The sequence below is a fragment of the Echinops telfairi genome, unplaced genomic scaffold, assembly GCF_000313985.2.
Source record: "Echinops telfairi isolate 266 unplaced genomic scaffold, ASM31398v2 ScPeMD7_70;HRSCAF=299, whole genome shotgun sequence".
NCBI lineage: Eukaryota > Metazoa > Chordata > Mammalia > Afrosoricida > Tenrecidae > Echinops > Echinops telfairi.
Window position 1 is genome coordinate 46,108,878 of NW_022103968.1, and position 15,576 is coordinate 46,124,453.

Sequence of the window (15,576 nt, forward strand, 5' to 3'; positions counted from 1 at the left end):
GCACCACGCCTTGTTCCCAATGTCCACTCTCATCATTCCCTGGGGATCTTGCTGCTCCCCTCCCCTGCTGTTCCGCTGCACTCCCCCAGTACTTTGCCTCAGTGGGCGGGATCATAAAAAGTTTTTAATGGTAAAAAACCTCATTGTTATTAAATTGCTCCTGACTCATAGCAACCCTTCAGGACAGAGCAGAATGGCTCCTTAGTATTCACGGACATAAGAGCAATGGGAGTAGACAGCCACATCTTTTTCATGAAGAGCGGCTAGTAGGTTGGACTCACCGGACTTGCAGTTAGCAAGAACAATCAACCCATTGTCCCACCAGGGCTTCTTTGGTAGAAAATATTATCCAGTCATTTCTTTCAGAGGAACTAATACCAGACTAATCCAAAGGAGCTGGAGATGAAAGATGTCCCCAATACCCAACTGTTCCAAGATGCTCTTCCCCTCTAGCTTCCATCTATTACTTCCTAGAGCATGGGTCTCACATTTCTGGGTGCTGAAATTCGCTGCAGTGCCTCACAGAACTTCACAAAACTCTAAGAGCATGTCTCATGGGATCGTGGGTGCTGTCGAGGCCCTCGGTGGAAGGTTAAGCAGAGGAGGACTAAATGCAAGGCCCTGAGCCAGAAGCCTGAACGTGCAACAGTACAAGCAGCTCTTCCCGCTTCACCAAAGCTCACTGAAGAAGCAGTGGTCACAAAAAAGGAGACTTTGAAGGAGATGGGGTATTTGGGGTTTTGTTTTTTCCATCTTTCAGCTGACCCTGGGGTAAACAAAAGATTGTGACTTAAGTCAATTCCTCCAGTAGAGTAGGGTTAGGATCCATTCCTTCCTAATCAGTAGCAGAGAACTCCTTCCAATATGGGATCATAACCATAAGCAAAGAGGCTGTAATCTGCATATATCACAAAATGGGCTGTGCCTAACTAGAAAATGGCTAACCCCCAAACCAAACTCTGCCATCAGTCCATGCAGTCTCATAGCCACCCGAGAGGACAGAACTTCCTTTTGAGTTTCCAAGACTGTAACTTTTATGGGAGTAGAAAGCCTCATCTTTCTCCAAGAAAAAAACAATGGCTAAAATCTCAACAATGTAAATATTTATTCTGATATCAATGTAAAGCTACATAAATAAGAACTTGGAGAAAGGAAACACCATCAGATTTTAGATGTCTTCCAAGTTGAAGAGACAAGAGTCAGAATTCTGGGACTTTTAATTACATTGAATTTTCAATACAGGAAACTGAAGGGGAAGGAGTAAGAAAAAGAAATCATTCAAGAAAGAGCTGTGGATAAATCAGTTTAAATTGAGTAAGAATTTTCACATGAATCTCCATGTAGCCAGGTAAAGGACAAATGCTAGAAGAAGTAAAATAATAAAGACTCTATCAGCAAAAACATTTCAATATCATTTAAAGGACTAGAAATCTTTTGAGGTTCCACCGACATAGTGGATGTGCCTCGTTCAACACCTGGGGATTTTTCTAGATGACAGAAAAGTCACACATTCTTAGTGGTGTGAAGTAGCTCTATAGTAAAGGCTGGTCTAGACTCACCCTAATAAAACTTACCAAAGAAAAACACCCATAAAATTAGTTTATCTGTAAATAATTATGCCTACTAAAACAAAGTCCAATATCCTTTAAATACAAAAGAATGTGGCATTAAGTGGCCAACTTGAAAATATGAAGAGTATAAAGTAAAAAGTAGGACAATGCAACACTTACCAGTAAAAATTCAATCAAAAAAAAAAATAATATCAGAGAGGGTAGTGTTAGCAATCAGGACACACACATAAATCCATTCTGTTTCTTTCTCTTCCACACACATACAGCTATGCAAATGTACAAAGAGAGATTACAAGGGTAAGTTAAAAATGATTGCTACAAAATCATGGAAACTTTTTTTAAGCACAAATCTCAAAACACAGTTTTTTTCCTCAAAGAACTGAAATTGTCTTCCTTTTCAATGTTCTTGAAGTTTTGGGAAACAAATCAAGTCTGAAGGGACATGATCAAGGCTACAAGATTAATGGGATAAGTATTACAAGCAAAATTCTTGTAGGATAGCCCTTGATAAATTTGAAGAAAGAGTAAGTGCACTGTCATGACAGAGGGGAAAAAATTCACAAATACAGTTTTCAGCTTTTTTTAAATTGTTCATGATAAACCTACACGACTTTCCTGTGTTCCTCAGGAAGATGTATCAAGATTATACCTTGATACATGATGATCCCTTTAGGACCAGTGGTGAGAGTGGAGATTCCAGGAGGGTGGTGGGAGGGTGAGGTAGAAAGGGGGAACCGATTACAAGGATCTACATATAACCTTCTCCATGGGGGATGTACAACAGAAAAGTGGGTGAAGGGAGATGTTGGACAGTGTAAGATGTGACAGAATAAAAATTTATAAATTATCAAGGGTTCATGAGGGAGGGGGAAGCGGGAAGGGAGGAGGAAAATTGAGGAGCTGATGGCAGGGGCTTACATGGAGAGCAAATGTTCTGAGAATGATGAGGGTCACAAATGTACAAATGTGCTTTATATAATTGATGTATGTATGGATTGTGATGAGTTGTATGAACCCCCAATAAAATGATTTTAAATTTTTTTAAAAAGATTATATCAAAAAATATTACCATAACTTCTGAACTGAGGTCTGTGCCTTGTATTTCTTGTCCCAGCAATCCCTTCAGAAGCCATTGTTTTGATTGACTTTTTTCAAAACAATTGTATCACTGAGAGAACTTGTTGTAGTGATCCACTTATTATACAGATATATTTAAACACACAGTTGGGGGGAAAATCTGCACATATATAAACTGGAACCCTGGTAGCAATCCTTTTGGACTTATACAAATGGACATGTACATTACATAAATGGAAGGTATTAAAAATAAGCAGTAGAAATTTTAATTGTGAAAAATACAATATATTAAATTAAAAGTGCACTGAATAAGATTTTCAGATGATTTAAAATTGCAAAATAATTGAATAGTCAGAATGACATATTAAAATAAATTAAATAAATTATATAAATTGAAGTACAAGGCATAAATCACTTCAAAATGAGCAGACCCTTAATTAACTGTCTGACATTATTATTAGCCGACCAAATACTAAAATATTCAGTTTATCCAGATTTATTTGACCATAAATATTTTTTTTGATAATTTTATTTGTGACAAATGACAACCTAAAAAAAACTCAATAAAGGTAGAAATAATAATTGTAAGGGAAGTAATAAATCTTAACACATATATTTATATTAAAATGTTAGGTTTTTAAAGATTTATTTTTTAAATGGGTTGGCTCTATTTTTTTAATAGTATGACATCTTTCATATATTGATGGTCCATAAGATGATTCCATCAAACATTATAAAATGAAATGTTTGTTTCTTGGAAAATTATAATTAAAAAGAAAACTTTAAACTAAATTTGACTAAATTTAAACTAAAAAAGAAAATAAAAATAGACAACAATTCTAGATGTCTAACTCAAATTACTCTTAAAAAAAAAAACATACTTTAAGATTTCCTAGCTACATTAAACATCAGTCTCCCTCTCCAAATGGGACTTCACCTCTCAGACTACTGGAGTTCATTTTTTCAAATAAGCTAACATCAAATTTCTATCAGTATGATTTTATCTATATGTAGATAAATGTAAGTGGAGAGATATGAAAGCAACAGAGTTAAATCTCTTGAAACTCTATCAAGTTCAAAATGTCCAAGATTAGCTGGCAATTTCTGGAGTCTTTTGATTTAAATTCTCTTTTATCCATGGATAAGTATAAATCTGTTGGGTTTACCCTATATCTCCTCTTAAGTACAGCCTAATTAATGTTTATACTTTTGAAGAAGAAAATGGGTTTCAAATATCCCATGTTCCCTGTTCAAATATAAAGTGACTGAGCAAGTACAGAATGTAATTATCTCCACCAAAGTGTTTTTAAACAGATTTTGTTAGGTAGTGTGAACATGCTTTAAAGCAGCAGTTCTCAACCCGGAGTCCAACCACCCTTTCACCCTGGTTGCCCGATTCATGCCAGCAGCAAAATTACAGTTATAAAATAGCAACGAAAATAATGTTATGGTTGGGGGTCACCACAACATGAGGAACTGTATTCAAGGGTCACAGCATTAGGAAGATTGAGAGCCACTGCTTTCAAGCCAAGATTACACTAGGCTTTCATCTGGGTCTCCTAGCCTCATTGAAGATTTGCACCTGAAGAAAATTTTCAAAAGGCAATGGCTATTTAATTCTACATAGTGATCTCTGTGCCTTGGTAAAACTGAAGAGACTTCTGTAGAACTGATGATGTGCTGTTAGCATAACATATGGTTCTATAGCTTATGTACTCAACAGAATCATAGTGAAACCAAACATTTGTGGTACATATCCATTTATCTCAAATCCCAATGAAAAACAAGCAGATACCACTGTTCATAACTTACTTTTTGTTAGAGCCTTTCAAGTGAGATGTAAACATAATCACTGTATCAAATATCCTGAAGTGACAAAGGAGTTTCAGTTATCCAAAATGTCACCACAGAACACTGTAATGGATTGTTGTGCAGGAAAAACTGAGTTATAAATATTGAATATGCTGGCAACCCTATAGATATAATCATCTATGATGACTCTTCTTAGAATGAGCTTGCACCTTTGCCTATTTGAATCTTAAGGCAGAAGCTGACAATAGTTTTGGTAACAGTCATAATTCTAAGATGGTTCTAACTGATGTGCAAGCCCTGGGTAAGCCCTTTCCTTTAAAGAGAGAAGGCTAAACAAATGAATAGCTTTAAAAGACAGTCCAGAGTCAGAGATATAAATTGGAGACTATGAAAGCTGTACCACATGCTCTCCCGTTGGTTGTGAAGGTGCAAATTGTGATACAGAGAGGGGCACATCGGAGGAAATATTGAGCATTTCTAAGAGCCAGAAACAGTCCTAAGCATAGAGGCAGCCCAAAATCTAAGCCTTCAGTTCTACAGCCACAAGTAAATGAGTTCTGCTAACATCAAATGAGCTTGGAAGAGGATTTGCACCTCAGGGAAAAGTTAGCCAAGCCTGCTTTCCTCTTGATGTGTCTCTGAGAAACGAGGCTCCAACTAATTGTACATGGATTCCTGATAAGAATAAACTGTGAGGAAATAAATGACTATTGTTTACAAGTGCTAACTTTGTGAAATTTTGCTCAGCAGAAATTTTTATCAGCTTTCCCGAAATAATCAGATAAAGGAAATTAAACTCTTTTTTTGTTTAATGTCTCTCTACAAACACACAAATAATGTCACACATTTCATCATGTGTTATTTTTCCACATCAATCATTCCCTATTTTCAAAAAGCATAAATACCTCCAATCATTTTTCTTATATTTTATAATTATTTCACTTTAATTGCTCAGATCAAAACTTACCTTAGTTGAAAAGATCAAAAGTCAGACTTAAATGCATTCCCTATGATATCTACTTGAATAACCAACTAGATAACTGTTTATTTGAGAGAACACTCTTGTCTTATGAAATCTCCTGTTCTTATAATTAAAATGAATGGTAATTGGTCATTAATAATATTTAGGATAGTTATCATATTTAAGATATTTCAAAACTCAGTTAAATAATTAGTTCTTTATGAGGATTAATTGTAATTTCTAAATATCCAAATTTAATGCATTTATTAATTTTATGTGTAATAAACAAATAATATGAAAAATGGACCCTATGTAGATGGATGAGGCATCAGGATTGGAGGAAAACTCATGAATAACCTGTGATATGCTGGTGACACAACCTTACTTACTGAAGCCAAGGGGTGCTTGGAACCCTTGTTTATTCATCAATCTTGACATTATGGGTTATAACTCAATGTAAAAAAATCCAAAATCCACTGCTAACCTAATAAACAGCACCATTTGCACCTCAGGGAAGAAGGGAGAAACACTTGAAATTGTCAAGAATTTTATTTTGCTTGAATCCACAATCAATACTCCTGAAAGGGGTAGTCAAGAAATTAAACAACCCATTGCATTGGGCAAATTTGTTGGACAAGACCTCTTTGAAGGTTAAAGAGCAAGGAGATCACTTTGAGAACCAAGGTGTGCTTGACTCAAGCCACAGCATTTTCAATTGTCTCATATGCATATGAAAATTGGACAATGAATTAGGAAGACTGAAGAAGAATGTATGCATTTGATATGTTGTTAAGGAAGAATATTGTAAGTATTATGGACGGCCAGAAGGAAAAACAAATCAGTCTTGGAATAAGCGTAGTCAGAACACTCCTAGAAAGAGAGGATAGTGAGACTCTGTCTCATGTACTTTGACCGTGCTATCAGAAGTCAGTTTCTGGAAAAGAGCATCACAGTTGGTGAAGTGGAAGGAAAGTGAAAAAGAAGAACACCTTCCACAAGAAGGATTGGCACAGTGGCTGCAACAGTAGGCTTGGAAATAGCTATTGTGAGGTTGGAACAGGACTGCAGGGTATTTCCTGCTCCTCTCACTATGGGTTGGCACCTACTCAACACCACCTAAAACAATTTACATAACATTCACCAAAAATAACTACAGAAATTAAATTGTTATATACATTTTGCTTTATGAAATCATTAACTAAATTAGTATAATAGAGTATTTCTTGTTTTCATGAGTTTTACAACTTCTTGCACTGAAATTTCATGAAGAATGTGGATAAAATTTACTTTTAATTTGAAACTTGTAGAAAATTGAGTTCCACAGTGGTAAGCTGTAAAACAGCAACAAAGCATTATTTACTTTTCTAAGAAACAGTTGTGCCTATAAGTCTTAAATCATAGAACTATTGAAACTCTCAGCTGGAAAAAAAACGTGGACGTAATCTAATCATTTCATTGTTGAGGAAATAGTGATCTAGAGTGGGCCAAAGATAGATAGATTGTCTCAAAGCTTAGCGGGGAAAACGGAATGAAACCTTGAGTCTCTTGAATGAAAGTTTGGCCTCTATTTTTCCTTATGATGTGTTTCCTCAGACAAGTAAGGTATGCTAACAATAGTAGATTCGTTATATTATATTCTGCTAGCTGTGTAGTAAGAGCTTTTCCTAGGCAAATTCCATTATTCTAAGAAATGCTGTTTTTAAAGCTATGTAGATAATATACTTGATTTCCTCAGTACAATCAAACAATCTCCTTTGTGTTTCCAGATTGCATTTCAATAATCTGGAGGGTAAGAGAGTATCATTACTAAGGTTCATGTTCATGTATGCACGGGTTTATTACAAGCAATGGATGTTGAAATTTGTCTTCGTTATCAGTCGATTGCTGTAGAAAAGTTCTTTCAGTAATCTACTTCTCTTAGTATCTTTAATAATATTTTTTTTAAGTTCACTTAGAAGAGTGGCTTCAGTAGAGATGTTGTGGATTTGGAAATTCAAGAAAGAGAGGCAGCCAGAAGGTTATGGTGATTAGTTTTGGGATTTCCAATGGATAATTTTGAAATATTTTCTCAAAATATATGGGACAATCACAGGGACTAATTATGAAGAATTTTTTGAAAATACAAAACAGTAATGGTAAGAAAACAGGAAAGTGTGCCTGCATCTGCTTCTTCTTTGAATGTAGTAAAGGCTTCCCTACAAAAATTTCATTGGGAAACCTCGCACCATGCACCTGACAGCACTCATCTTGCACTTTCAGACTTTTGTTGTTGCTATTGTTCCCAGTAAAAGGAACATAAATGGAATCCCTCAAGAATTCCCAAACTGCCATTTTTGAAATGCTATAAAGCAAATAGCCTAGAAGAGTTAGAGAGATAGAAATACCTCCTTTAGAAGAGTACAGGTCTAAATTGAAGATATATAAAAATAATTAAATAAATTCACACTTAAATATTTTTGCTTAATAAACCCTTCTGAAATTTTATACAAATGTTTTTTGACTCATTTTCATTTGCTTTTGGAAAACTGAAGAACAAATCAAAGTTATATTGATTTGGCACAAGATACTCTTAAAGCCACAAATAAATTATTGGGTTGTATTGTTTTAATTTCAAACTCAGCTTCTTTGAGCTACAATATTTGTTTTCATTTTGAGTAAATTTTCAAGTTGATTATAGAAATATGAAAAATGGCAGCATGAGATTTCTATAGAAGATTATTAATAAATATAATGTTTAATAATTGCCAGATTATATATTTATCCTCCCTAATTATCTTAAAATATTTCCCAGTTGTAACCTTTATAATAATCATCACTTTTAAATCCAGTTTCTGACTAAAAGATTTAATGAACTAATTAGTTCAGATCTGGATAGATGATTGTTTGTTCTGATTATATTTTAAGATGTATTTATTCTTATGGTAAAATTCCTTCACAGTTCAGAAATGCAAAAGGAATACAGAATAGTGGAAATATGGTTGCTTTTATTTGGATGCTCAACTATTTTATATTCCTCCTCTGAGTCAAAACCTGGATTCTATTTTTAATTCCCATTAAAGTAATAATTATGCAAATGTAAATGTATATAGGAAAATCTATAAAAGCCAGAATCTGTGTCAGGCAAAATTTCTAGTAAAAGAAACTTAAAATATTTTCCCCTAAAACAGAATGATAGAAAAATGGTAAGACTGACTCTTTTCAAACTTCACAGATTTCATTTCACTGCAAATTGATCTATTGTATATGTGAAATTGATACATGCATTATTTAAAAATATTTATTGTGTTTACACAGCACATGAAGTTATTACTTGAAAATTACTATACAAATTGTTGATGAGTGACATTTTTAATATTTTTTTTTTCACAATGTGCCAGCATTCTCTTTAATTGTATTCTGGTTGTTCTATTTCCAGCAGTACTTCAAACTGACTTGAAGAAGTTCAGTCATAGCTGATATATTAAATCAGATCCAAGCTTGAAAAATTTGTGTGAAGAGTAATGGCAGCAGGGATGGGATAAATTATGAATCAAAGTCCTAGACTGAGAGTCTAGGAAGAGGCAGCGTGAGCTCTTTCAGGAATCTGATGCTGGAGAGTGGATACTTCCTGGATTGTGGAGAGAAACACACATTGAAAATTGGGAAGTTGGCCACCATCTCTGAGCAAGAACATACTGTTTCCAAAGATATTAATCAAGAAATTTGGTTTCTATGATTTGGAATTGCCTCGATGGCAGAGTTTGGATGTTCTCTTTATACAGCGTGTACTTTACAATTATTTTCTAAAGCAGTGGTTCTCAATCTTCCTAATGTGGCAACTCTTTAATGCAGTACCTCATATTGTCGTGACTCCAAGACCATAAAAGTATTTGCGTTGCTACATCATAACTGTAATTTTGCTGTAGTGATGAATCGGGTGACCCCTGTGAACGAGTCATTTGACACCAAAGGGTCACAACCCACAACTGAGAACCACTATTCTAAAGGGAGACTAATTTCTAGCAGTGTGTCAATCTGTGATGTCTCCCATTACAGTTGCCATCCTGGTTCATCCACATTTCACAAATTCAAATCCATTCTGATTTCACTGTTTTGGTCAGATTGACAGTGTCAGGAGTGCTCGATTTTCAACTGATCTGCAACATCTGGGCTTTTTCTACAATTGTCTGTCATTCTATCCAGGTCTCTCTATGGTGGCCCTAACGAGAATCATCAGTAGTGGTCACCATGCACCATCTAGTTCTCTGGCTTCTGCATAAATTAAGTAATGATTCAAATAGAGCTTGTGATTAGTTTCTTCTCTTAGATTTTGGTTTCTCCTCCTCCTTCTTCTCTGTCTCTGTCCCTCTATTTCTCCCTCTTCCTGAAACCAACAGCTGTGTCTTAAAACACTGTTTGCATGATTTTAAGATCCAAGGTGTTACTCATCTCACTAGTATGCAGAACATAAACTCTTTGAACTATTAAAGGTCCCTAAGCCTTCAAAACTAGTAAAATATGATCTTGCAAGGAGTTAGGTTATGCATGGAGAATATCTGTCAAAAATGAATTGTTGATAAGAGAAAAAAATTTAGGATACTCAATATTAAATATTATATACGTACAAACTGTTTTGTATTTGCACAAATCAAGCCCAGTGCCACCATTTTATAAACACTAATATAATGACAGGTTTAGTTTATTTCCTTTAAGAAACTAATACAATACTCTTTTTTCACACTAGAAGGCACTCTCATATATTTTATCTCATTAAAAATAGTAACTAGAATGACCCACACAAATATACACACAAAAAACAAACTGATAAGATAGGTATGTAGGAAATACCCAACACAAAAGGTACAAGATGAAATCACAGTATCCACAGATGGATGAAATAACACTGAATATCAATGGACTGAATGCAGGCGTTAGAAGGCAGAGGTTATCAGACTGCCATAGAAAACATAAACCATTGATCTGCTGCCTACAGGAGACACATCTCAAGCTTACAGACAAAAAAAAAAAAAGGCTGAGAATTAAAGGCTGGAGAAATATATACCAAGCAAATGGCAATTCAAAAAAAGCAGGGGTAGCGATCTTAATCTCTGACAAAATTGATCTCAAGGTACAAGCCATAACAAGAGAGAAGGAGGGGCACTATATAATTCTCAAGGTAACAGTAGACCAAGAATCAGTGAGCATAATAAATATATATGTGCCCAACAAGAGACCTGTAAAATTCATAAATCAAACACTCCAAAAGATGAAAAAAGAAATTACAGGCACAACAATTATAGTAGGTGACTTTAATACACCACTCTCTGAAAAAGAGAGATCACAGGGAAAGAAACTTAAAAATGAGGCTAGAAATCTAAACAACACAATTGGACAACTTGACCTGATTGATATTTTCAGAGCTTTCCACCCAAATGAAAAAAATTCACATTCTTTTCAAGCCCACATGGCATATACGTGAAGATATATCACATGCTGGGACACAAGTTGAACCAGTATAAATTCAAGCACAAAGATATTATACAGATATCTTTCTCTGAACACTATGCCATAAAGCTGTATGTCAACCAGAGGATGATGAAGAAAGCAAGGGCAAACAACTGGAGGATGAATAACTCTCTAATGCAAAAGGAGTGGGCATTGGCCCAGAACAGAGATGAAATCAGGAAGCTTCTAGAAATCAATGAGAATGAAAATATGACATACCAAAACCTTTAGGACACAGCAAAGGCATTTATCAGAGGAAGTTTGATAGCAATACATGCACACATGAAAAAGGAAGATAGATTTATGGTTGATATGCTGGCACAAAACTTACTCCAATTAGAGCAGAATCAACAGGACGATACTACTAATAGCAAAATGAATAAATAATAAAAATCAAGGCTGAGATACAGGAGAGAGAAAACAAGAAAACTATGGGAAAAATAAATGCAGCTAAAAGTTAGTTCTTTGAAAGGATCAACAGAATTGATAGACTGCTGGCAAACTTAACAAAAGGAAGGACGAAACAAATTCAATAGCAAGGTTGAGGGATGAAGCAAAGGACATTAACACAGACCCTAATGAAATCAAAAGGATAATTCCACAGTTCTACAAAGGCCTGTATTCTAATGAATTCAAGAACTTGGAAGACATGGATAAATACATGGAAAAACAATCCCTCCCTAGACTATCCCAGATGGACATCAAGAATCTCAACAGACCCATAGAAATAGAAAAAAGACAAGGTGATCAAGGGATTATCCACAAAACAAATCCCCCACGCCAGATGGCTTCACATGAGAAAACTACCAACCATTCAGGGAAGAACTGACACCAATCCTACACAAACTCTTCCAGAACACAGGAAAAGATTGAAAACTCCCAAACTCTTTCTATGAAGTTAATATAACTCTGATACCTACCTAAAGTGGGCAAGGATCCCACAAAAATTGAGAACTATAGACCAATATCCCTAATGAACATTGATGCAAAAATCCTTAACAAAATACTGGCCAATAGAAAACAAAAGCATATTAAAAAAATAATTCACTATGACCAAGTGGAATTCATACCAGGGATGCAGGGATGGTTCAACAAATGAAAGACCACTAGTATTATCTGAACATTGACATGAAAAATTTTAAGAACCACATGATAATATCCATAGATGCAGAAAAAGCATTCGACAACATCCAACACCAATTCCTGTTTAACACACTCAAGAAGATAGAAAATGGAAGGAAAAATCCTTAATATCATACAAGCTATATATGAAAAACCAACAGCCTACATAGTAATCAATGGAGAAAAGACAAAAACAATTCCACTGAAAAAGGGAACCAGACAAGGATGCCCCTTGTCCCCACTCCTACTTAATATCGTACTGGAGGGGCTGGCTAACAACATAAGGCAAAGAAAATACATCAAAGGTATTCATCTAGGGAAGGAAGAGGCAAAATTATCATTATTTGCAGATGATATATTGAAAATCCCCAAAATGCCACAAGTGGAATGTTGGAAGCGATTGAGCAATAAAGCACAGTGGCAGGATACAAGATCAACTAACAGAAGTCTATTGGTCTGCTATACACATCAGACAAGATCACAGAAGAGGCAATTAAATGGTAGTACCCTTTACAATAGCCAAGCACAAATTGAAATATCTAGGGATATACCTGACTAAAAAACCAGAAGATTTGTATGAGAAAAACTACAGAATATTCTTATAAGAAACCAAGAGTGACCACAACAAATGGAAGAATATTCCATGCTTTTGGATTGGAGGATTCAGCATAGTAAAGATGTCAGTTCTGCCCAAGGCACTATATAAATTTAATGCTATCCCAATATGAATATCACCATTCTTCTTCAAAGAATTGGAAAAACTAGTTACCAACTTCTTATAGAGAGGGAAGAAGCCCAGAATAAGCAGAGAACTCGTAAGAAAGAAGGACAGAGTGGGAGGGCTTGCTCTACCAGACTTTAGCACATATTATACAGCCACAGTGATCAAAACAGTGTGGTATTGGTGTGATGACAGATACTCAGACCAATGGAAAAGAACTGAAAACCCAGAAATAAAATCATCAACACACAGACAATGATCTTTGATAAGGGACCAAAAAATATCAAATGGGAGCAGACGCTCTCTTCAACAAGTGGTGCTGGAAAAAAATGGATATCTACCTGCAGAAAAATGTAGTAAGACCCTTATCTCACTCCATGCACAAGAATAAATTCAACGGGGATCACAGACCTCGAGGTAAACCCCCAAACTATTAGGGTCATCAATGAGGGAACTGGGACAAACCTGTGAAGTCTGGCAGAGGAATACATAGGCTATCAGAAATAGGGAAGAACACAAATATGGACGAGTCACAAATTGACAAGTGAGATATACTGAAGATAAAACACCTATGTACATGAAAGAATTCAACAAGAGAGTAATAAGAGAGCCCACCGACTGGGAAAACATCTTTAACAATGACACATCAGACAAAGGCCTTATTACTAAAATCCACAATACTTTGCAAACTTACAATAATAAAGAATATAACTGCCCACTAAGGAGGTGAGCAAAGGACCTGAACAGAAGTTTCAAAGAGTCTGAAATCTGAATGGTCAATAACAGATGAAAAATTTTCCCAATCATTAGCCATAAGAGAAATGCAGATTAGAACAACTATGAGATACCACCTAATACCCTCAAAGTTAGCCCAATTCAAAAAATTAGAAAGTAACAGGTGTTGGAGGGGCTTTGGTAAGATAGGAACTCTTGTCCACTGCTGGTGGACCTGTAGGTATGTACATCCATTATGGAAATCAATTTGGTGATATCTAAAACAGATGGAAATTGAGATACCAAACAACCCAGCAATCCTACTACTGGACATACACCCAGAAGAGGCAAGAAACAAACCACGGCCAGACATCTGTGCTCTAATATTCATCACGGTACAGTTCACAATTGTAAAGAGTTGGAAACAACCCAAATTTCCATCAACGGATGAATGAATCAAAAAATGTGTTACACACAATCTATGGAGTATTATACTACACACCCCTAAAAAGCAGCAATGAATGCATGAAGCACATTGCCGCATGGGAAGAACTGGAAGAAATCATGCTAAGTGAAGTAACCCAAGCACAAAAGGACAAGTACAACATGCATCCACAAAGGTAAGCTTTAAGAAAATGGGGCATAGGAGAAAAGCTATATACATACATTCCTGAGGTGAAGTCCAGGTACTATGATAGGGGCCAAACCCAATCCAGTTATACATGTGGCAGCCAACTAAATAGGAGTGGGAAAGAAAGAGTAAAGAAAAAATAAGAAGACATGGGTAGGGGGAGAGCAGGGCACTAACCCACCCAAAGGGACATATTGTTTATATCTCCACAGGAGAGAGAGAGTGAGAGACCAGACTTCAACTTAATGTGCCAAGACATGAATACAACATACCAGCATGTACCAGGGAATCAATAGAGAGGACTGTGGGTCCGGCCCCAATCCCAACTATATGGATACCAACCCCACCACCAGCACCCATCCTCCAGAAGAATGCACTTCAGAGGACAGCACTGAAGCTACCGCTTGGGGAGAGGGGCACGTCTGATTAGAGCACACAGGAGAAAGGAAGAGGGATGGAGAGGAAGGGGAACACATCCTGGCCCACCAAGCCCCGAGGACGATATTCCTGTTCAGATCAGACAATGCACAGACAGGACCATAGGGCCATCCCCACCACGAGACACAACATCCCTCACTGAAACATAGCACTATGGGGGCCAACAGTGCAGACAGAGTGTCAGAACTGTGGCCAATCTGACCCCATCTGGGGCGAAACACTAAGGGCGTGCAGTAGAGCATCAAGAGGAGCAAAGTGATGAAATCCCCAGGGATTACCAAAAATAGACTTTGAAGACAGAGTGTGGCTCCCCATCAGACTCAATTTGGAAGCACTCATAAAGGCCAACAAAAAAAGACCTTGAACTTTTTATAGGCCTTTCCATTTTTGTCAGTGGCTTTCTTTTTGCTGTTATTTTGGTTTTCTTTTGTTGTGTTGCTGTTATTGTTTTGTTGGTTTTAACTTTCTTTGTTGTTTGGTTTGGTTTTGCCTGGCTTTTGCGCTTATTAATGTCTCTGCAGGTCTATCTAGAGAAGATAGGCAGGACAAACAATTCAGACAGAAAAACAACAGGACTGATGGTTCCAGGGGTATGTGGGAGAAAGGAAGTGGGGGTGGTGGGGAGGAACCAACCCAGGGACAAGTGAATAAGCGAACTAAAATCAATGAAGAGAAGGACCTAGGCTGCCTAGTGGGGCTTAATCAAGGGCAATTTAGCAGTGAGGAATTACTAGACCTGATTGAAGACCAAACATGATAGTGAGAGAAGAGGAAAGTAAAAGGAAATAAAGAACCAGGAGGCAAAGGACATTTATAGGCATGTACACATGTAAACATATTTACATATAACAAGAGTGCAACAGGTCTATGTACTTATATATGTATGTTAAGAATTAAGGTTGAAGATGGACATTAGGCCTCACTCAACTCAAGTACTCCCTCAACACAAGAATACTTTGTTTTAATAATCTGGCATCCTGTGATGCTCACCTTCTCAACACAATCGCTGAAGGAAAAATGGGTGCATATGCAAATGTGGTAAAGA